Below are 25,167 nucleotides of genomic sequence, written 5' to 3'. Positions count from 1 at the left end.
CTTAATCCTTAGCATTTAATCTGGCCAAATATTCTACCTGTTTTATGTTCTACCTGGTCAGATCTAACCTCTTACACCTACTCAACATTTGTCATTCAAAACATAAACAGTAATGTCACTGAAATCATAAAGCTACCAAATAATGCATGTTTAATTCAAAATAATGTGAATAAATAAGAATTACATTTGACAGAATAATCTGAATGCTAAAGGTTTAAACCTTTTAAACCAGCATTGTGACTGATTTTTTCTCCTGCATGAAGCCTTCCTAAAACATCAAATTTAATATCCAGTGTAATCCATTTAACAGTCCACTTTCACACTACTACCTTCAGTTCCACTAAATGGCTTCTTTCCAGACATCTTGAACTTTAGGTAAACCCAACAGTAGCAGCAATCCATAATTATCCACAACAAATATGTAGTAAAACTTTTGCACAAGGAAAGTACCATTTAGTGAGAGTAAAAGTTACTGTCTTATTCCTATAGATGTAAGACTGACAATGAGAAAATGAAGGGATGAAATGGGAGCAAGTACAGTATGATTATAGTTAGTGATAGTGGGGATATTGTTTGTGATAGTGGTGGTTTTATGGTTCTTATCTATTTTATTGTTGTTGTTGTTTAGTCTCAAACGAGTCCTCATTGACTGAAGATTGAAACATCTTTTTCAAGTTTTAAAATACACCAGGACACCGCATCATCTTATGTGATCGTCTTTTATTTTCTGTGGGGTTGCTTACTTTGGTCATATTATTGCTGCTGATTTTGTTAGTTAATAAGGTATTAAACAAAGAGTAAAAGTTATTAAAGCATTGATATATTGGTAATGGAAGTGGTTGTATTAGTTTCGATGTTGATATGGTGGCTGTTTGGTGAAGGCTTATACACACATGTATATAGTGGTGCAGGCATCACTGTGTGGTAAGAAATTTGCCTCACATCCACATGGTCCTGAGTTCAGTGCCACTGTGTGGCACCTTGGTTAAGTATCTTCTGCTACATCCCAAGGCTGACCGAAGTCTTGTGAGTGGATTTGGTAGGTGGAAACTGAGAGAAGTATGTGTGTGTGTATATATATAAAAAATAGTAACAGTGTTCTGTGTGGAACAGCCTTGTTGAGGTAGTAACAACTGTTACTTTTCAGTAGAGTTACTACTTGCATCTTGTATAGAGATTTTAGAGCTAGCTACTTTGCTGGATATGTATATGTATATATATATATATATATATATATATATATATATACACACACACACACACACACACATTTATATATACACACACACATACATATATATACACACACACACACACACAGATATATATATATAGGGAGAGAGAGAGATTACAGGACACATAAGAGGTGCAGCAACATCAAAGGCAGGTTAACTAGCAAGTTAGTTTTTGTTTGTGGCAGATGTTCAGGTGCAATAAAGACTGCAAACAAACAGGAAACAACTTCTATCTCATTCCAGGGTGAAAAACTAGAGGTAGTCGATAGCTTCCGCTATCTGGGCGACCAAGTTAGTAGTGGGGGTGGGTGCGCTGAAAGTGTAGCTGCTAGAATAAGAATAGCCTGGGCAAAGTTTAGAGAGCTCTTACCCCTGCTGGCGACAAAGGGACTCTCACTCAGAGTAAAAGGCAGACTGTATGACGCATGCGTACGAACAACCATGCTACATGGCAGTGAAACATGGGCTGTAACTGCTGAGGACATACGTAAGCTCGCAAGGAATGAAGCCAGTATGCTCCGTTGGATGTGTAATGTCAATGTGAATACCCGTCAGAGTGTAAGTATCTTGAGAGAAAAGCTGAACATTAGAAGCATCAGTTGTGGCGTGCAAGAGAGACGATTGCGCTGGTATGGACATGTGGTGAGAATGGAGGAGGATAGCTGCGTGAAAAAGTGCCACACCCTAACAGTTGAGGGAACCCGTGGAAGAGGTAGGCCCAGGAAGACCTGGGCTGAGGTGGTGAGGCAAGACCTTCGTACATTGGGCCTCACCGAGGCGATGACTACGGACCGAGACCTTTGGAAATGGGCTGTGCGTGAGAAGACCCGGCAAGCCAAGTAAGATCGTTGCCAGTGCCCCTGGACTGGTTCTTGTGCGGGTGGCACATGAGATGCACCATTTTGAGCGTGGCCGTTGCCAGTACCGCCTGACTGGCTCCTGTAGGATTTTCGAGCAAGATCGTTGCCAGTGCCCCTGGACTGGCTTGTGCGGGTGGCACATAAAAGACACCATTTCGAGCGTGGCCGTTTTCGTGCGGGTGACACGTAAAAGCACCCACTACACTCTCTGAGTGGTTGGCGTTAGGAAGGGCATCCAGCTGTAGAAACTCTGCCAAATCAGACTGGAGCCTGGTGTTGCCATCCGGTTTCACCAGTCCTCAGTCAAATCGTCCAACCCATGCTAGCATGGAAAGCGGACGTTAAACGATGATGATGATGATGATGATGATATATATAGGGAGAGAGAGAGATTACACATATATATATATATGTATGTGTTTGTGTCTTCTTGTCTTGACATCATGTGATAGTTGTAAATGATTATCACTGTCATACAAGCAGTGTTGTTATTCACCAGGCATGGGGAACTATTACCTGACTTGAAGGCAGTAGCTGGTAGAATCGTTGGCACGCTGGGCAGAATGTCACTAAACATTCTGCCCATCTTGAAGTTCAGAGTTCAAATTCCACTGAGGCCAACCTTACCTTTCATCCTTTCAAAGTTGATGAAATAATTGACTTACCCAACCCCCTGTACTTGCTGGCCTTGTGCCAAAATTTTAAACCAATATTACCTTGCCTGGAAATAGGTGAGAATTGGTGACAGGAAAGGCATCTGAATATAGACATTGTCACAATAAAATAATTCAACTTTGTCCAACCCATGCAAACATGGAAAAGTAAATGTTAAAATAATGATGATAATGATATATACATACATACTTAGAAGGTTGTTTGTTATGGCTAGTTAGTGAGTGACTGTTGGTTTTGCAACTATAAATATCTTAGCTGTACAGGCAACTCGTCAGACTTGTTGGCCAGAGGCACATAACTTCTATCTCTCTCTCTCTAATATATATATATATATATATATATATATATATATATATACATATATACACACACACACACAAACATGTACACACACACACATATATATATATATATATATATATATATATATATAAAATGTTATTGAAATTAACATCAATATCCTCGAAAATATACGTTAACACAACGTTATCATGCTTATCCAATATTAGTGAAATACAAATTGAACATTTAAAATATTTACCAATTGACAAAATTATTGTATACAGAGCTCAGTTGCAGAACTCATCAGAATAATTAACCAAAACTGCATGAACAGTACAAAGAATATACAAAGGAAGTGAACAGTGATTATTAAGGCATAAAAAGAAATTAATAAATAACAATGCACCCACTTTCTCTAAACTTGCTGTCATAAGAAGTATTGCACGCAGAACTGAGCGCAAGCGACAATAATATATTTATACTACAGTTGATTACGTCCCTTGAAATAGAGATTGTAAGAGTTACTTCCCATGGAGCGAATAATTCTTTTCAACTCAATTCAGTGCATTGTATGATGAGTGGCACATACAATTTGATATAGGTTACGTTGCTTGTCTCTGAGCTAACATAAGTCAACTGCTATTCTACGCAAGGCATTTTTCTTGCTAGAAATAGCAACCAAAATTTCCTTAAAATTACTTACTCTCTGCCATCTTTGCAAAGGAAGAACCTACGACAGAAGGTAGTACTAGATATGCAGAATAACAGAATAAATACGATTCGAATGTTTTGATGATAAGTTTACTCGATTAGAGCCAACCTGGGTTGAAAAAAACAACAATAGTTTTCCATGAATGTTCTTTATTTACAACCTTACTCGTCCATTAGTCAGGTATAAGCTTCACGATCAAAGACATCAGAAAAAAAAGAAAAGAAAATAATGAGAACCTTGTTACATTTGAAAAATACTATAAATATCCGAAAACCATATCCACAACACGAACTTATAGAGAAAAAGAGGAAACTAAAACTTCCATTGTTAACAAATTCCTGCTGACCTTTCATGACAACTGCACCACAAGAGATGCCTGAAAGCAAAACAATTCTCGATACCCTACATATTGGATTGCTTTTCATATAACATCATCATCTAATGTCTGTTGGCATGGATTGAACAGTTTGATAGGATTTAGCAATCTGCACAAGTGTCAGCTTTGGCATGTTTTCTATGGCTGAATGCCCTTCCTAATGCCACCCACTTTACAGAGTGTACTAGGTGCTTTTTATGTGCCACCAGCACAAGTGAGTCACCAAGTAAATTGCAAGACAAAAAGGAAACAGGAAAGAGAAAAGATCCCATGACTAAAGGAGGCAGAGGTGACTTTATGCCAGATAGTGTGAGGCTAAAGTATGATAAAGAGACAAGCAAAGGTGTCTTGCTGTAGAGGAGACACATGGCTTAGAGTGATTAGCAGTATTTGGGATGATGAAGATAAAGATGGTAATAATGGTATGCCAGAGCAAACTCTCAGGGTTGGTGAGCATAAGAGAGGATACAGTCTGTGAATTGGGTGATGAGAAGGGAAGGGTGGGTAGATTCATATGAATGTGAGGAGAGAATTAATCTTTTTTGTACCAGCATTCTAGTTTTTTCTTAGTTTCTTATCCAATCAGTAAAACATGTTTCTCTGTAATTGTGTATGGCTTAGTGGTTAGGGTATTTGGCTCACAATCGTAACATTGTGAGTTTGATTCCTGGCCATGCCTTGAGTCCTTGAGCAAGATACTTTATTTCACATTGCTCCAGTCCTCTCAGCTGGCAAAAGTGAGTTGTACTGTTGTACCTGTATTTTGAAGGACGAGCTTTGTCACAGTCTGTGTCATGCTGAATCTTCTTGTGAACTATGTTAAGGGTACATGTGTCTGTGGAGTGCTCAGCCACTTGCACATTAACTTCACAAGCAGGCTGTTCCATTGATCAGATCAACTGGAATCTTCATCATAACCACTTTTACTAAAAATTTCTCAACATGATCATCCTACGCATTCCCACTTGTTACCCTACATTGTATACTAATCCATTTGCTTAATCTTTCTTTCTTGTAACCTCATCTCTTTGTAACATATTCTTTTACTATGGTTCTCTATAGTAACTAAACCTCAAACCAAATAAACTTCACTGTGAGTGAGCAAAAACAGATACAGCCACTGTCCTTTTTCGTTGACTAATCAACAAAGAAAATAACCACCCCACAACTGCTTAGATTTAGAATCTTAATGGTTAGCAATTATATTAAGCTGACTAAGTATTGTAAAATAATTGAAGAAACTATTTAAAAAGTAAACAGACACAGGCATAACTGTGCAGTTAAGAAGCTCATTTCAAATCTACATGGCTTCAGATTTGATCCTACTGTGTGACACTGTTGGAAGTGTTTTCTACTACAGCCTTGGGTTGACTAATACCTTGTAAGTGAAATTTGGTAAACACCATCAAATATGCATATGTGTGTGTTTGTCTGTATGTCTTTGCATTGACACCACTTGGGCAGTGACGATGTTTGTCTTGCATAAAGAATAAGTTTGGTAACCTAACTTGTTGAAATAAAGTGAAATAAAGTACCTTACTTGAAAACAATTAATAGTTGGCAACAGAAAGGACATCAAGCCATATAATATTACCTCAATAAGTCTCATACAACCAATACAAGCATGAAAAATTGAAATGTAAAACTAGAAGGAAATGCATCGTCATTATATTGATCTTTGTTGGTGTTGTGTATATCCAGTGAGATCTGCTTGGGTAGACTTATACCATGAAGTTTATTAAAATGAATGGTTGGAACCAACACAAACGTCTGGAGTATTGATTTAAATTACTAGTACTATAGCTATATTTATTATGACTAATTTATTAGTATGGAGCCAACTCTCTTAAAATATACATTTTATTTGAAGTCCCTATTTTAAGAATGGTAGTAGTTTGATGTTATAAACAGGCAGAGTGACAGCATAAGATCCCTCATTGCACCAACATAGAAGACCCTTTGCTATTGCCTCTTTTGGAAGGGATCCAGATGTGAAAGTCTGTTACTTAGGTGAATCTTGTTATGCTATTTTTATAAGATGTGTAAAGATGTAAAATATATATCACATTACAATCCTATTTGCTTTTCTGTTTCTCTTTCAATTACTTCTAATGCTCTACTTATCTAACAGAGACAGCTTGAAGTAAGAATACCCTAAGAAACCAGTTGATCTTATGCAGGCTAAATGTTCAACTGCCTTCTACAATGAAAACGGTCAGATATTGCAGTTTGAAAAGTATTTACCGTCATAGCAGAAATTCAATCAATTCTACTGCTATTATAATAGGATCAACTACCAATACTTGGCAGTCAGTTTTTATCCTGTTTTCTGAGGCTGGATTGCTGCAATGTATAGCAGCGTCTCCTTGGTAGTTTGGGTGAATGGTTACTCATCAGAATCATTCAGCATCATGCACTCAGTCTGTAAAAGGTGTCTCTTCTATTCTCTTCAACATGTACTGGCTCTAGAGTTACTACTGTGGAAATTGGAGGCATTGAGAGGCATCCTGCACGAACTGAGACATGGGAGAACTATGTTGGCATATGTGGATGACGTCAGCATCATAGTGTTGAACACCAGGCACACAGACCTGATCAGCAAAGCTCTAAAAGAATATGAGATGATGACAGGAACAAAAAATTAAACAAGAAAAGTCAGTGAGCCTACAGCTTAGCACTGGGAGAGGCAGATCCATGCTGTTCAATAACATCATGGGATGCTGGATGGAGGGACCAGTTAAATTTTTCAGAGTCTGGTTTTGTCCAGATCTCCAGATGGAGAAGAACTGGGATAAGTTTACAAGCAGGGTGGCCAGTCTCATCTAGAAATGGGCCCAGAGAATGCTGTCTCTGAAAAGTCAGACAGAGGTGGCAAATGCATACATCACTTCTGTTATATATTAATGCCTGACTGCTAACACATATTCTTCAGCTTTCTGAGGAGAGGACATATTCCACTGGTCAGGTGCTCCATTTGTTGTCAACACCTGCTGAATGGAAGACTGGAAATGCCATAGCTGCTGATATGCAGACATGCATGGAGGCTACGATATCTTCAGTACTTCCTTGACAGTAAACAGGCATGATCACTGTTAGTCAGACTTACTCTTCCACAGCTTGTCTCTCTGACAAAGCTTCAACCCTGGGTCAAAGCATTAACTGAGGCAGGGTGGCTGGCACCTAGAATGTCATCAGGTGCTCATAGTCCTCTGTCAGTTGGGCAATGCAGTTGGTGGAAGTTCCACTTTGGTGTTCTATAGAGGGCTAGTAGCGGGTAAGTGCAATACCATTCTCATGGAGACTCTGGTGTTGATGAAAATCAACTGGCTGGTCTGTTCTAGAGGAATTTTGGGCCAGGGCCCATGAATAATTTCCAGAAATCCCTGGCTTGGCATTGCTACTAGGGAGCATTGCTGGTTTGGGATAAATTTTATAGGTATGGAAGTGCTGTCATCCAGATATGCCTGAGATGCACACAGAGTGAGGAACCTGTTCTGCATGCTCTCATCCAGTACCTAAGCATTGCTAACTTGTGGGTTCATATCAAACACCTGCTGTCATGGGTAAAACGGATCTAACTCCTGGCTGAGTCCATTGTAAAGATTATCCTGCTACCTTCCTTTAGCCAGGAAGGGCAGGCAGTGTTTTTTTGTCTGGTTGCCTAGCAAAAGAGGTTGTGTGATGAGCCAGATTGAAGACAGATACTTTCCTCGTAGCCAATATTTTAAGTTTTACTTGAAAAGGAAAGTGAGGGAAGAGAGGGAAGTGTTGCCTCCCAGCAATTTTATCAAAAGGTGGATGAATGCAGCAAGAATGGTCTGAGTGAATGGGCCTACTCTAAGCATGCATCTGTAGATTGAAGGAAGACAATATGGAGGTGGCACTAGCCCGAGGGTGGCAGTGGTTTTGTGGGGTTTCAATGAACAGCCCTAGGAAGTCTCCCTCTTTTGGGGAATTTTTCACTGTTAGAATTTATATTGTTATCACTTTCACTGTTTACATGCTTCTATTTATGCAACCTCCACATTGTATTGCCCTGTACTGTCCCCAATGTCTTTTGTGAATCCTTAGTGGTAAATAAAGAAACCACCATCATTATTTCTTTCTCCATAGATAATATAGTTCAATTTTTACTTTCGATTTCACTGCATCTCTATAGTTACTCCCCCCGACACACACACCATTCCAGTTAGCTGATCAAGCCAAACAATTTCTAATCTTGGGTATATGTCTGTCTGTCTGTTTGTCTCAGTTTTTGTCAGTTTAACAATAATAAATAATTCGTATTTAGAATGATTGCCAAATGATTGATACATTCTTAACTTCATACATACTGAGCAAGGTCTATTTTCTGATGGACCATTCTTCACTGCCTCTTCCATCATTGTATATATATATATATATATATATATATATATATATATATATATATATATATCATTATTATGAACACTTAATGTTTATTTTCCATGCTGGTATAGTTTGGACAGCTCGACAGGTTCCATAGTCTGTTTTGGCTTGGTTTCTACGACTGGATTCTCTTTCTAACACCAACCACTTTACAGAGTGTACTGGGTGCATTTTATGTGGCAACAACAGCAGTGCTTTTTATGTAGTAGCACACACACACACACACACACACACACACACATACACACACACACACAAGATCCAGTATGCAAAAACTGAGGTCTGAAAATAATTGGTGTAAAGTGTAAAACTCTGTTCCCTAGGAAAGTAGTGATGCTTTTCAAGTAGATTGCATAGTGTTTGTGTTTCTCTGCAGTATAGAACAAAATGAATCAGAAGATGTTTAAAAACGAGTTGCACTAACAACTACAGTGTTTGTAAGGCTAATAGATGAGGTATCTGCCAGCAGTGCAAAGTTAGATTGTGCAGTTACCAAATGGTTTAGAAGGTGTAAAGAAGGGTCATACAAACATCTACACAAGAAAACCAACACACATGATCAGGAGCAGACAAGTTATCAGCAAGCTGTGCAAAGTTAGACTGTACAACATCTATATTTTCTCAGTTGTAATATGTGATTTAGAAACATATTCTGAAATCTGAAGACACATGCAGACGTGTATCTTTTGAAATGCAATGTTTATGGTTGATAATTTGGGTATTATTACCAGGCAGGTGTTGAAATACTCCACGTAACATACGTCATTAACACGATAATAAGGAGGAAGAAACAGGAAAAGCTTACCCATACAATAATAAGACCAATCAGTAACTATGTAGTATTGGTTTCTGACAAGACATTCAAAACCCCAGGCCATGTGGCAGACCACCTAGGACAGCAGTTTCAGTCAGTCATGCCTGTATATATGTCTGTATATTTATATGTAATTTACAGCTAGTTTTGCTGTCTTTTCACTTCTCTACAACATTTCATAAATAATTACCCAATTTTTTACTCTCCATTCTCTTTGCCAAACCTAAATTACACATCTTGGTTTCAAGTGAACGAACTCTAATAACAATCTCACCCTCTCTCTGACTTTTATATATGTAGCAGAAATACATAGCAAAACAGAGTTATTTCCCCTATACTATTTTCAAATTTTATCCTTACACCCATACCAGATTTTGCTTTCCTAATAATTTTCCCACATTTTATTCATATTTATGAAGTCTTCACCCACCCACCCACACATACACACATTTATTAGGAAGTTAAAAGTTATAGCTGGTCATAGAGTGGCAATTGGTTTTGCACCTATAAAATGGTTAGCAGTACAGGCGACTCATTAGACTAAAATGGCTTTAAGCTTTAGTAAGAAACTTAGTGGTTCTTTTATCTTTTCCAGTCTTCAGACTGTGGCCATCCTGAAAGAATTTTAATCGAACAAATCGCCACCAGTTCTTTCTTTTTTGTGTCTGGTACTTTTTTTTATTGGCCTCTTTTACCGAACCACTAAGTTACGTGAATGTAAACACACCAACACCAGTTATCAAGCGGTGGTGGGGGACAAACACTACACAAAACTACAATATATATATATATATATATATATATATATATACATCTTTTAATCAAATTTTAAAAGAACTCCAAAAATTTATGAACTTACAAGTTCTTCATTTAACTGACTTTAAAGTAACACCATATTGGTAGAGTACCAATAAATGCTTTATTACTATTGCTCTCTTTAGTTTTGGTCCACAGGCTTATTTGACCCCCCCCCCCCCCAGGAGCCAGTATAAAACTCTAAATGGAGTGCAGCTTTAAGCTAATATATATATATGTATATATATATGTGTGTGTGTGTGTGTGTGTCTTTGTATCTGTGTTTGTCCCTGAACCAATGCTTGACAACCGATGCTGGTTTGTTTACATCCCTGTAAATCACCAGTTCGGCATGAATGATAGAATAAGTACCAGGCTTACAAAACGTCCTTGGTCAATTTCTTTGACTAAAAACCCTTTAAGGCAGTGCTCCAGCATGGCTGCAGTCAAATGACTGAAACAAATAAAAGAATATGGGGAGAGGGGGAGAGAGAGAGAGAGAGAGAGAGAGAGAGATGTATTTGCACATATATCCATATATGAATATCTACCTATATGTATGCATATCTAAAATTCTGCAATGCCTTGATTATCGATGTTGATGGAGACTGAAGAACTTACTGATAATAGGAAACAGCCAGCTATTGTCACATGTTTACATGGTACCTCTGTGATGTCTATCTGTCTAGTCTCTGGGATTTCTGCTTATCAGTCTAGCTAACATATTTATCAATTGATCCATTATCAATATAGTTCAGTATTTATTTACTTCCTGTTTATTTAACTCTTATCTTCCCAACCATATAGCACTATTATAAAAGAATAAGCACTAAAAAATCTCTCTGTTAAATGACTAATGCCAACTAAATATTCTAAAATGAATGTAGGACATAATACATCTTATTCTATCAAAAACAGAAGCCAATTCTTTACTGTCTGAATGGTCCAAGAAAATTGCAGTGCCTTAGCAAAATATCATATATAAAAGTGAATGTATGTATGTTTTATGTTATTGGCTACAGTTTTATATATAGGTATCTGAAATGTTACATAGGAGCACATAGTTTTCAGGAGGTCAAAGATGATGTCCTTTTGTGATAATTTCTAAAATAAGAATACCTTGGATACAACAATTCTGAGTAAACCAACTGAAGAATGTCAAAATATTTTAAAATTTATCAAAAGTAACGTGAGTTCAAGTGAGTGTATCTATTTTGAGTAATTATTAATTAACAAACCTGGGCAAGGGAAAGCCAAGGATTATTGCTAGTATTAGATACTTTCAGTTCTGAATAATGAGGACTGAATTGGAAAACACATATGAATTTCAAATTTTGGCACAAGGCTAGCAATTTCGGGGAAGTAGGTAAGTTGATTACATTGACCCCAGTACTTATCTGGTACTTATTTTATTGACCCCCAAAAGGACAAAAGGTAAATTCGACCTCATTGGAATTTGAATTGAGAATGTGAAGACGGATGAAATGCTGCTAAGCATGCTAATGATTCAGCCAGCTTGCGGCCTTGTATTGGAAAAAACACATTAATCATCCATAATCTAAGATTTAAAAACATAAAAAGTATGTTCTGATGGAAAGCATTTGTTATAGCTGTTTATTATGCATTGTTTTACTCATGTTTTATGTCAACGAAGATAAATTCAAAGATCCCAGAATAATTATACTTCCTACCCAACAAAGTATCTGCATTATAATTTTCTTTGCTGCTTTTTCAAGCACTGGTTGGTGCAGAAAACAAAAATTGTTTACATAGATCACTAATATCATTTGCATAAAACACAATAGTCAAATTGGAGTTTAATGTATTTATTTTGATATATGAACATCAAAATACTAACTACAAATAATCATGCAGTTATGTAAAAACAATATTACTCAATGACCAACATTTTCTGTTTTTCAGTGAATAAGGGAGACAATAACAGACATGTTTCCATGTTATTATGACTTCCAGAAGGAAACAAGTAGGACTCTAAATAAATTCAGTCATCAATGCCAACCAGAGTAAATTCTTGTACATCTGTTCTCTCATCACCATTCCAGTAAGTAAAAGACTAGAAAAATAGTTTAATCTTAGAGAAAAACAAACAAAATGTAGGATGGGGGTGGAGGAAGACAGCAAGAAAGAAAGGAGAGTGTGTGTGGGGGATGGATATATATAGCCCACCTTTCTCTAATCTCAGTCCTATATTATTAAGTCTGTGAGGGCAAACATTCTCAGCTTGACCATATACATTCCACTGATATTCCTGTTTATTCCACTCTTCCTTGGCTACACAACAACATCTTTAAGACGCTACAACAGTTGACAAACAATTTTAAATAACTTAACCAAGAGGAACAAAATTAGATGAAAACTAGGAATAAATTACCATTTCCAGCCTAGACAAAAGGACAAATAATGGACAATAAAGGTTCTTTAGCTGGGTCTTTAGTTACCTACAGGATACATTTCAACAATGCACTTTTAGTCAAATTTACCAACACAAAACACACACACACACACACAAAATCAGCAGCCTCTTGATGCCATCTCTTCCACTAGTTGTCTCAAATTTAACAACAATAAAAAGTTACTATTAAAAAGATTAACATTTCTATAATTCTAAATATCAGGGGGAATATGAATATATGTATGTGTGTGTGTGTGTGCTTGTGTTTGTGTGTGTGTGTGTGTGTGCAAACTAATATACATACACATGCATGAAAATATATATATTTATACAATTGCAGTGTGGAAGGTGTTTATAAGCCATTTAAAATAACACAAAAACCGTTAGATTCACTTCAACATTTAAATTTAATTTGTCAAAATATTTTCATCGCTTTGAGACCGCGACCTTTTCACTGACAAAATTTATTTTAAATGGCTTATAAACACCTTCCACGCTGCAATTGCTTTCGTTCCAGCACACGATCTCAGATCAGGTCACTTGCTATGCAAGTACATCTCCGTAATATATATATATATATATATATATAAATCAAAAAGCAATTCACAAACAGTCTTGACTTCAGGTTGACCAGAAGACCCTGGGTAGCTGAATTTAACAAGACTTGTAGTTTTTATTATTATATTATATATATAAACATATACACACATACACACACACACATACATATCAACCTCCTCCTCCTTGCCATCATGTTAATATATATATAACTTAGGAGAGCAGTGGATCTCAACTCCATCCATACCTTAATTTATTATCCTACACAACTCACCCCATCACCTCTCTACTTTGTACTGCATGTCTTTCACACTAATCTCTGACATTACTCATCTTCTGCTTTCTCCTTCAGTATTACCTCCAACACTAATATTCCCTCCATTACTCGCCTCATCCCCATCCTCTCACAACAATGAACCCACATCTTCTATTGTGCTTTAACTTCTGTTCTTTCACTTTGCAAGCTGTAAGGCAACCTCACAAGTACTGGTGCCATGTAAAAAAAAACATCTAGTAGACTCTATAAATCACTGGTAAACTGGAATGAGCAGCAACAATGTAGGGTTTGAGAGGGCACTTTTCAGTTTTGTTGAAGGCGAGACAGCAGATATGGTGTTAAGTGTTAAGGTCAGAGATATTGGAGTAAGACGTAATCCTCTGACCCTTTGGATCCTGTCAAATTATCCAACTCATGCCAGCATAGAATATAGACCTAAAAGGATGATGATCATCATGATCATCATGATCATCATCATCTGACAGATAGACAGACATGTATGTGATGTGTATATGTTTTGCATTTTGCAACAAAATTCAGAAGAATTGTTTCTATTTGCGATGTTGGCTTTTATGTTTCTTAACTCCAATATCTCCCACAGTCTCATATCTCCAAATTTGCCATATAAAACTGTCAATACAAACAGTGGTGCAGTATTTGGTAGCAGAAGGACTTGTATTATCTTTGACTGACCTTAAAAGAAAACCATGATATTCAATTATCCTACACCAGTATTTCTACCCACCCCTGACACATATACACATGTAAGATTTGTTGTTTGTCTTTAGCCTCAGATCTATCTTGACCAAGCAGACTTATGATGAAAAGCATTTGATTAATCAACAATACAGAGCAGTCATTCTCAACCATTTTTTTTTATCTATGGACCCCTTTGATTACTATTTTATCCTGTGGACCTCCATAGCCAATCAATGTTCAGAAATGTGTTCTATAGATACTTCTTTCAAAATTCCTATTTTGTTTATCATTAATTCCGAGAGAAAGAAACATCAAAGTTTCTTGCTATAAATACTTCTCAAACAAAACTTCTTCATGGACCTATAAAATATTATGGACCCAGCATACTATTTTGCTTGTATGTTCCCCAAGGGGTCATGTGGACTCCCAGGAGTCATATGGACCCTAGTTGAGAACCACTGACATAGTGGCTTCTTTGATAGCTGAATTTGCATTATGGTGAGGGAAACTCTGGCGATCAAGATGATGATTCTTTTAATTATGCAGAAAAATGATGATTATAGTCACATGTTTCAGTCTTTATTTATTTACTTTATTTTCTTTTCATCACAATGGAATAGAAAGTTAATAAAATGAATCCTGGGGAGTAGTTGCAGTAATGTAACTACAAAGCAGGCTGATTGCATTATTGTTTTCAGTTGTCACCAGGTGTGGCTGTGTGAAAAGAAGCTTGCTTCCTAACCACATGGTTCTAGGTTCAATCCCATTGCATGGCACCTTGGGCAAGTGTCTTCTACAATAGCTTCAGGCTGACCAAAGCTTTGTGAGAGGATTTGATAGATGACAATTAAAAGAAACCCATCCTATCTATCTATCTATCTATCTATCTATCTATCTATCTATCTATCTATCTATCTATCTATCTATCTATCTATCTATCTGTCTGTCCACCTACCTACCTACACACACACACACACACACACATATATATATATATATATATATATATATATATACGTAATTAACAGATGATACTGAGAGAATCTCTATATAGAAAACACTTAGTAGCACTTAAAAGCTTTGAACTTACACTCCAAAACCTATATCAAGGACAGAGTCAGTGGGGTAAAGAGTGGCTGTAAGAGGAACCAAAGTGAGCAGATATGGAGGGAGTGATGCAAATAACCAGATGAAACTCCTTGGGTTTAATATGCAGAATATATATATACATGTATACACGTATATATATTCTGTATATCAAACATGCTCCAAGTAAAAGATAAAAGAATAGGTCTGCAATTTTTAACTCCAATAATTTTTCAGCAATTTCCTTTACCCTTATAATTGTTTCTGACATACAAGACCAGAAACTGGTTGGTGGAGGGGGGGGGGTTTAGTTATTTATATTGACTCCAGTACTCAACTGGTACTTTATTTTATTGACACTGGAAAGATGAAAGTCAAAGTTGACCTTTGTGGAGTTTGAACTCAGAATGTAAAAAACTAGAATAAATACCACAAGGTATGTTGCCTAATAATTTAAGGGTTCTGTCAACCTGCTGTGTTATCATCCTAACAAAATAACAGTAATTTGTCAATTTGGTTTAACATTGCAAGTTTCCAGGGGTTCATGGAGTGGCCAGGTCTATTAAATTGATCCCTGAGTACATGCCTAGGAAAGCATAGGAATTATACACTGCAAAGTATTTATTGATTACCCTACCACCACCGCCGCTGCCGCTGCAGCCACCGCCACCCCACCCCCACCACTATCTCTACAACTACTACTACTACTACTGTTGCTGCTGCTGCCACTGCTGCTGCTGATTTTTATAATAATGACATAAATAATTCAAGTAGAATTTGAACAAAATACCAAAAAGTGAAAGTATATCAAATTGCCTCTCTGTTGTCAATCTTAAGACAATGGTAACAATAACAACAACAGCAACAAAAGCTAAACAGAAGATTGCAAGCTTTCAAAATGCTTGCACAAATATTTTGGCCTAAAAACATGCCAGTATGAACTTGGCACTAAAACAATTTGCAATGATATATATACAAGGGATGTCCTGCAGTGGTTATGTAGGACTCAAGGGTCAATACCATTGTTTTTTTCCAAAGTCAACATTGTATTCAACCCTATGGGTATGGACAAGATTTTGGCCAGGGCTACTCTCACTTATTAAGAGTGGATCCACCATTAATCATTTAACTAGTGAACATCATCATCATCATCATCATCATCATTTAGAATCCATTTTCCATGCTAGCATGGGTAAGATGGTTTGAGTGGAGTCAGGAAGCTGAAGAGCTACACTGGGCTTCAGTGTTTTGGTGCCTGATTTCTGTGGCTGGATACCCTTATTAATGCCAACCATTGCACAGAGTGTACTGGGTGTCTTTTATGCATCACCAGCCAAGGTGTGTTTTACATGTCACTGGCACAGTTGCCTCCAATGTATCACCGGCACAAGTGCCTTTCACATGCCACCAGCATAGGCCACAACTACAATTTCACAATAAATATTAGATAGAAATAATAGTTTCATGGAGTTGAGGTTGAATTGTCCAAACCTGTTGAAACCCTCTTGTTATGGGATGAGGTTAGGGGTGAACCCCACAGTCTCTGAAATTAATAGTAAAGTTAACCCCTTAACTGGATGTGATCTTAGAAACCACACACAATGGCAACTCACACTTAGAGTTGACTTTTTACAAATCAAAATCAAATAGATTGAGTCCAAAATCAATAGATTAAAAAATCTTGTGATGATGATAACTATCAACACTTTCCTATGATGTCTGGCAAAACAAAAAAAAATTTTTTATTTTCTATTGTCATATTCTGTTATTAATGAAATAAAACTAGAAGTTAAGCAGTTATAATGTACAATTATGCTCATTTATGAAAGAGTAAAAACAGCCAACGAAAAGCAAGTTGAAAATGAAAATAAGCTAGTCATTGTACTATTGTTATTATGTCAAAAATAATGGGAAATCAGGAAATTAAGAATCTAGTTTGTATAGAAACACACTCACTTACACACACATATGTGTCCACTCATTTGCACATAATAAGTAGGGAAAATATGGTTTGTATTTGAAACAAGTTATTTCAGTACAAATTTGATGCTAAGATAAATGGAATAAAATAGTAAAAAAATGAAATGTAATAATAAAACATGGACAGAAGCAAAAAAGAAAAAAAAACAATATTAAAGAGAAAAAATAAAAATATAAAGAAACTTTTTAAACAAAATTATTAACCAATAACAACTGCAAGGTTAAAATACTAAATAACTAACCACAGGATAATGAATATAACACTCACTAAAGCCGATGTGGTGTTGCTGTTGTTTTTTCAGCCTTAGGCCAGCTCTGATTGGCATTACGACGTTCACTAATACTAGTATAAAAATTATAAACAGATAAAATCGACTTATACCCATGAATAAATATCTACTGCATTTGCATCTAGAGTTGGTAGCAAGGGCTGCAACCTACAAGTGAGTCACTGGGATGTTCTTTATGGGCCTCAGACCTTTTCTAAACATTTTTTGGATTCAATGTTTTTGTGGTCCACTAAGCAATTAGAACTAAAGAGATAGGTGGGGATATTTTTACATGTAAGAAATAACATACAGGAAAGCCAAAGGAAAATGCAAAATAAATCAAAAGTGGGCCACTACTGATCTCTGGTTTAAATTTTCCTCCAAAATGGCTCACTCTAGATATCTCTGTTTTTGCTTATTGTTTCCACTAAACACTAATGAAAACTCAAAAATTAGATTCTTCTTAACATTAAATCTGTTTTCTATTATTCATCTACTAACAAATTATTCCACCTTTTTTAAAATTATTTTCAGCAATTATATTTATATTTTACTAAATATGTGACCATACCAATTAATTCTCAATTTTTCAATAATACATAAGCAAATATGATATACACACACTACATATAAGACCCCCTTTGGTCATGAGATTGTACCTAGAAAGTTACCCTGCAAGGCAGAAGTCTGGGCAAGGTTGTTTATGGAAGACCAGCAGTCACCCAGGCATTACGTCGTTTTATCTAAACTGGAATGTATATCTTCCACATTCATATTTGAATTTTTTACGTTTCAATAATTTTCTTTGTTTTTATTCATTCTCGAACTTGATGGGCAAGACAGCTGACACAAAAGATCTCTAGTGCGATTTTTTTTATTGATGTACCTGAAGAAACCTAGAACGACGGGTCAAAACATACGTTGTACCTAATAAAAGTCTGACATGAAATCCATCTCCTACTTTTATTAATAATGTTACCCTAACTGCCACTATGAAATTCCTGAAGTAAATCTATGGATGACAACCGGTAGCCTAAACCAGGCCAGTGCTCTACTCCACCTTTAATCTAATTATACATATTTGTATAATTTTTCTATTATTATACACACACACACACACACATACATACATACATACATACATACATATATATATATATATATATATATATATATATATATATATATATATATGTATATATTTATGTGCGTGTGTCTTTGTGTCTGTGTTTGTCCCCCCCCCATCACTTGACAACTGATGCTGGTGTGTTTACATTCCTGTAACTTAGCAGATTGGCAAAAGAGTATGATAGAATAATTACTAGGCTTACAAAGAGTAAGTCCTGAGCTCAATTTCTTCGACTAAAAGCCTTTAAGGCAGTGCTCCAGCATGGCTGCTGTCAAATGACTGAAACAAGTAAAAGAATAAAAGAATATATCTGCCTGCCTGCCTGCCTGCCTGCCTGTCTATCTGTCTATCTATCTGTCTATCTATCTATTTACCTATCTATCTGTCTATCTATCTATTTACCTATCTATCTGTCTATCTATCTATTTACCTATCTATCTGTCTATCTATCTATTTACCTATCTATCTATCTATCCATCCATGACTGCTTGAAGCTTACAAGTTTCCTACACTTGGATCCCTGGATCTTACCCCTATATATTGATTGATATATATATGGACAAGGTAGTTGGACATTGATGTGTTAAACATGTGATCTAACAAAATCCTATTGTAGTAAGATTTTTGTTCAATAAAATCGGAAAACCAGGAATTACAAGGTGAAGAAATAATGATAATGATGATGATGATAATAATAATAATAATAATAAGTAAATAGAAAACAAAATTACAACAGAATCTTGGGAAGTAGAAAGTGATATAAATGGAAGCAGACACAAGAAACCAATTCCATTAGCTTTAAAAAAACGTACCTCACATCTCCATCAGCTTTTAAGAAGCACTGCATCAGTATTGTAGTTATTATTATAGATAGTAACAGCGTTAAAAGGGTGGCGCTTTTAGATGCGATGATAAATCTGTGATTGTGGTCGGTGGTAGTGGTGGCAGTAATAGTAGTGATGGTGGCAGTGGAGTTGGGATAATGATGTTCTTGCTGGTAGTGACGACCTGTTAGTACTTGTGATGGTAGGCAATGGTGGTGCTATTTAACTTCAGGTCAACTCTCTGAATTTAAGTCTCATCATCAAAAGCTTCCCAGCTATGACTATCCTGTCTTTTTTTTGTGGTATTTTATTCAATATGTTCTTTTCTTATTGGAGATGATAAGATATGATTTGAGGGAGATTTAGGTCACTATTTCTCAGATGTCAAGTGACTCCAAAGAAGCTCTCTTGCTGTTTGTGATAATAGTGTTGTTGGTGTTGGTGTTGGTTTACTATGGTTGACAGCCAATCAAGAATCTAGGAGCATCCTATCAACAATATTATAGCCCCAATATTCCATACTCTGGTGCCTAGACCGGATATGGTAAACCTATGACATTTATGTCAGCAGTGACATGGCAAGAGTATTTAGATGACATGCAATAGAATTTGAAAATAATTTTGCTCTGTAACACCATGTTATAAACAACCTATCTTATAAGTATTTACCCACAACTAAAATACATGTAAATGACACTTCAATAATAGGATTATTAAAAAAATTAAAATTTTGATATTCTGAGTTAAGAAGGTTGGCTATCACTAACCTAGACCTCTTTACACATTCTATTATGGAATAGTTAGCTGTTTAGTATGAAGAGCACAGCATTGTGCTCTTTAACTTGTGATGTTACCTTGCCAAAGGTGCTGTGTTGTGAGACTGAACCCAGAACCGTGTGGTTGGGAAGGATGCTAATTCTTTTAACAGTCTGATATGAAAATAAAACCAAATTAAATAGTGCAAACCTAAATCTTTGTACCACGTACAATAGAATAATGTTAATTCATTCCCATAGACAGAACCCTTCATCAAAGAACTCAAAATGTGCCATTTCATTAAAAGCTTTAAATTGAGAAGTACTTATTAATATACAAATTAAAATAACTGAAGTGTTAATTGATATAAAGTCAATGTAGCCTACTTTTGTGTGAAACGATGTATGAGCTAAGTTTAATGTGTATATATAAACAAAAGACATATTTTACAGTTGGAAGGACATTATTGATTGAACTGATATCAGTGTTTTACAAGTATTCTTAGTATGCTGAAGGGTAAAAGGATTTTAACTAGTAAACTGTATACTGAATGAGTTAACTTGTCTGTCTTCTGAATAGAGATTGATTTGAAATGATACCTGATTTCTTCTTCATTGTCATTGTTGTTGTTGTCATTTAACATCCTATCTCCATGCTGGCATGGATTGGATGGTTTGGCAGCAGCTGGGCAGCTGAAGGGCTGCCCAGGTACCATTTTGTCTGTTTTGGCATGGTTTGTATGGCTGGATGCTGTTCCTAACACCAACCACTTTACAGAGTGTACTGGGTGCTTTTACATGGCACTGGCACTTTTACATGGAACCTGCATGGTTGCTTTAATGTGGCACCAGCATGGGTACATTTATGTAGCACTGGCATGGGTACTTTTATGTGGTACCAGCACCCACAGGCTTGCAAAACTAGAATGTCTCAGCTGATTTGTGAAGTGAATTATACATGTAACATTGTCAATATAAGAGATTCCCAGACAGGATTGTTAAAGTGATGGACAAAATGCTTTGTAGCATTTAGATATGATTCTTTATATTCTGAGTTCAAATTCTGCTGAGGTCAACTTTACTTTTCATCCTTCTAGGTTAATAAAATAAAGTACCAGTCAATTGTAGGGGTCAGTGTTGCCAAATAACCCCTCCCCTCAGAATTGCTGGCCTTGAGCATAAATCAAAGAAATAATTTAGGTCTGGTAAGCTGGCAGAATTGTTAAAAAATTGGAAAATATCTTGTGGTATTTGTTCCAGCTTTTCATATTCTGAATTCAAATTCCACCATTAACTTTGCCTTTCATCCTTTCAGCATTGATAAAATAAGAGCCAGACAAGCACTGAGATTGATGTAATTGATGGTTAACCTCCTTCCATTTAAATGGCTGGCCTTATGTCCAAATTTGAAGGAAAATGGAAGAAGATGGTTAGCAGAAACATTATTATGCTGGACAAAATGCTTAGTGACATTTCTTCTGGCTTCACGTTCTGAGTTCAAATTCCACCAAGACTGACTTTGCCCTTTATCATTTTGGGGTCAATAAAATATAGTACTTGTTGAACATTGAGGGTCAATACAGTTCACTAGTCCCCTCCTTACAAAATCTCAGGTATTGTGCCTGTAGTAGATAGAATTATTATCATTATTGTAAAGACAGTTGGATACAGGATACAGAAATAGCAGCATAATCTGACCCTGAAAATGACAGAAGTTTTAACAAAAAGTAAATCATATACCCTATAACACCCCATCCCACCCCCTCTTTACAGTAAATTTACCATTTTCCGCAACAACGACTCAAGGGGACTTATTGAGTAGTGATTTAATATCTTATTTATTCAGCTGTTGTTGAGTTCATTATCAGTATGACCTTAAAGGGTCATCACTTAAAAAGTTCACACTCTCTCTCCACCTATAACTGGGGGTAACCAGGATTCTCCTACAGCAAGACACCGGTTTCTATTCCTCATATTCTAATAACTCATCATCTGGCACAAAGCCACCTCCTCCAATACTCACCCTCTCTCTCTAAGGATCTGTGTCTTGCATGTTACTTGGTGACCTTGCTGGTACCAGTGTCATATAAAAAGCACCCAATACACCATGTAAAGGTTGGTGTTAAGAAGAGCATCCAGCTGTGAAAACGGATCACAGCAGTGCTGGTGCCACATAAAAAGTATCCAGCCAACTCTGTAAAGTGGATGGCGTTAGGAAGGACATCCACTCATGAAAACCATGTTCTACAGACAGTGGAGCTTGCCAGCTCTTGTCAAACTGTTCAACCCATGCCAACATGGAAAACGGATGTTAAATGATGATGATGATGATAATGATGATGATGAATGGAGTGCTGAACCAAATGTCTTACAAGATTTAATTCCAGTTTTCTATGTTCTGATTTCAAAACCCACTTGGACGAACTTTGCTTTCCATTTCTCTACAGCAATATAATCAATACTTGTGCTATACTGGTGTTGATTTAATCTAACATCCTCTTTAGACATACGTATTCTAAAGTCTAGAAAGTATATCAAAGTAAAAGTAACTTAGACAATCTAATTTGTTTTTGAAATGGTGGATCTCAAAGTAAATAAAGCTATAAGTAACAGCAGGCTTCAAATTCGTTCCAAATTTTGGCACAAAGCCATCAATTTCGGTGAGAGGATGTAAGTCAATTACATTAACCCCAGTGCGTAACTGGTACTTATTTTACCAACTCTGAAAGGATGAAAGGCAAAGTTGACCTCGGTGGAATTTGAACTCAGAGTGTAAAGACAGATGAAATGTTGCTAAGCATTTTTCCCTGCATGCTAATGATTCTCCCAGCTCAACACTTTACAGCATGTAAATATTGGGTTAAAAAACTCTTGAGATAGAAAAAGTAAAAAACTACCCTTGGGACATTAACAAATCTTAAATGCTTTTATTTATAGCTTTATCTACTTCAAGATCCACTATTTCAAAAACAATTTATTTCTGACCTATTGAAGCTTTTCAAGTCAATTACATAAAACAATATGTTTGAATTACAACTCAATAGATTAGAAGGCTATCATGGGTTATTACATTTTAAATTGAAATACTGAGTAATTTCAGGAACAATATTCCTGTTGTAAACATTAACACTTTATCATTCAAATTACTGTGGCAAATGTAATGCTTATTTATTCACACTGTTTTGAATTAATCCTGAATTATCTTGTAACTTCAAAATTTCAATGATGTGATTGTTTATTTTTGCAATGACATTATAAGGTAGGAGTGAACTTCTGTTCTTTAAATCAAGTGACCCAAATATAACACGCACAATTTTATACAGATGTTGACTCATGCAGACAACCATGAAAACATTGAATGATTTACTTAAAATAATAATATTTCAGAAACATTCTTAATCTAGTCAGTGTAACCTACTTACCTATAAAGTGACTTGTTAAATGATAGTTGGTTGAAAACAACATTAGCGACAATAAGAACAAGTCAAAAGGAAGCCTCTACATGGTCACTCAGCCTGCTAAAAATAACAAACAATTTCCTCCATATCACATTATGCTATCTTAAAAAGGAAGATCATATGGCGTTTTCAATTTATATAAGACCAGCAAATTTTGAGATGATGGGGGGAATCAATTACATTGAGCCCTGTACTAAATTGGACTTTATTTTATTGACCCTGAAGGGATGAAAGGGAAAGTTGATCTCAGTGGGATTTGAACTCAGAATGTAAAGAACTATAATAAACTACCGCTAGGTATTTGGTCCAGTGCTCTCACTATTCAGCCAATACACTGCTCTAAAATAATGAAGTCTTAGAAAGAAGAAAGACAAGATAGTTGTAGCTGGAACCCCTTTCACTATAGGTCCAGTGGATCAGGGCATTCCCTAGACTAAGCAACAACAATCACTATTTGCTATTTAGTAATGTGATGAAATGAAGTTGATTTTGCTTGCTTTTCCAAGGTAAGTTGTGTAAATAGTAGGACAAAGCAGAGTTACATGCTCCTACCAATACTCTACAATTACTCTTACCACTATTCTAGCACTAACTGCATTGCCACTTCTCTTATCACTATTTACCACCACTGTTTCATAACACTTTACTGAACAGATTCATATGCAGGGCTTCTATCTTGGATTTATGAGTTAATAGAATTATGAGAGTTTCCTTGCTATCTTGAAAGTATGAGAAATGTTTACTACTGTTTTTACGAGAACCTAAGTTATGGAGTTGACTACTCAGATTCCCTTCAAAATACTTAGTACAATTACGCTTATAAAAATTATTACTATACTTTTACTTTTTAGCATAAACTAATTTCACTGGTTAATTACTAAACCATTCACTAAATATGCAATCACTTGCCAGGTATTTAATAATGGAAGTTAGCTGCTAACTTAGCTATAAACTAATCCAAACCAACTATCAATTCCTAGTTTACAAACAGTTGTGAGGCTTCCATTCAATAATTCACAGAATTGGGTCTTTTAGTAGTGATAGCAATGACTCTTGGTACAATGCTATGTTTTTGAGCAGACCACTCAATTCTCAGTTCTTCGTTTTATTTATATATATATACTCACATAAGCAAAGAGGATCTTCACTACTTCCATCACTAATTGAGCATAAGGATATGACCTCATTTTTACACTTTTCTCCCTTCTGCTTTTAGATGCTATGCTTTACATTCTGACATCAACACACCTCTATCACCTCCATCTTGCCCCTGCACGTGCCTCACAAATTTTCTTCTCTCATATAAATACAGAATTAAAAAAATTTTTTGCACTAATGTTTTATAGCAATTTTTCTTTCTCCTCTTACTTTGCTACCAACAACATCTCACGTTCATACCTTGCACACATATCTACCACACTCTCCACATTCTTCTTGCCTTTCCTCTTACCTCCCACTAAACCCACTACCACCTTTTCACATGCATTTCTCACATACAATATGATTACATTAACCAACCAACCACACCCTCACTATCACAGGCCACTACACTTTCACACT

The 25,167-nt window shown here is 36.1% G+C and overlaps 1 protein-coding gene across 5 annotated transcripts in view; it reads right to left on the bottom strand.

Annotated features, from left to right (window-relative positions):
- LOC106878778 (uncharacterized) overlaps window positions 1-25,167 on the bottom strand; it is a 189,464-nt gene that overhangs the window by 62,597 nt on the left and 101,700 nt on the right. Inside the window, exon 1 of one of the 5 annotated variants that reach the window (XM_014928113.3) lies at window positions 19,383-19,614. The exons of the other annotated variants lie outside the window; for them this stretch is intronic. The gene's annotated coding sequence lies outside the window, so the exon portion shown is untranslated. Of the gene's footprint in view, window positions 1-19,382; window positions 19,615-25,167 lie in introns of those variants that run through there. 5 annotated transcript variants of the gene reach the window in all.

Source organism: Octopus bimaculoides, chromosome 15 (genome assembly GCF_046866305.1).
Source record: "Octopus bimaculoides isolate indiv1 chromosome 15, ASM4686630v1, whole genome shotgun sequence".
Classification (NCBI taxonomy): Eukaryota; Metazoa; Mollusca; class Cephalopoda; order Octopoda; family Octopodidae; genus Octopus; species Octopus bimaculoides.
This window is presented reverse-complemented; position numbering and strand designations above follow the sequence as displayed.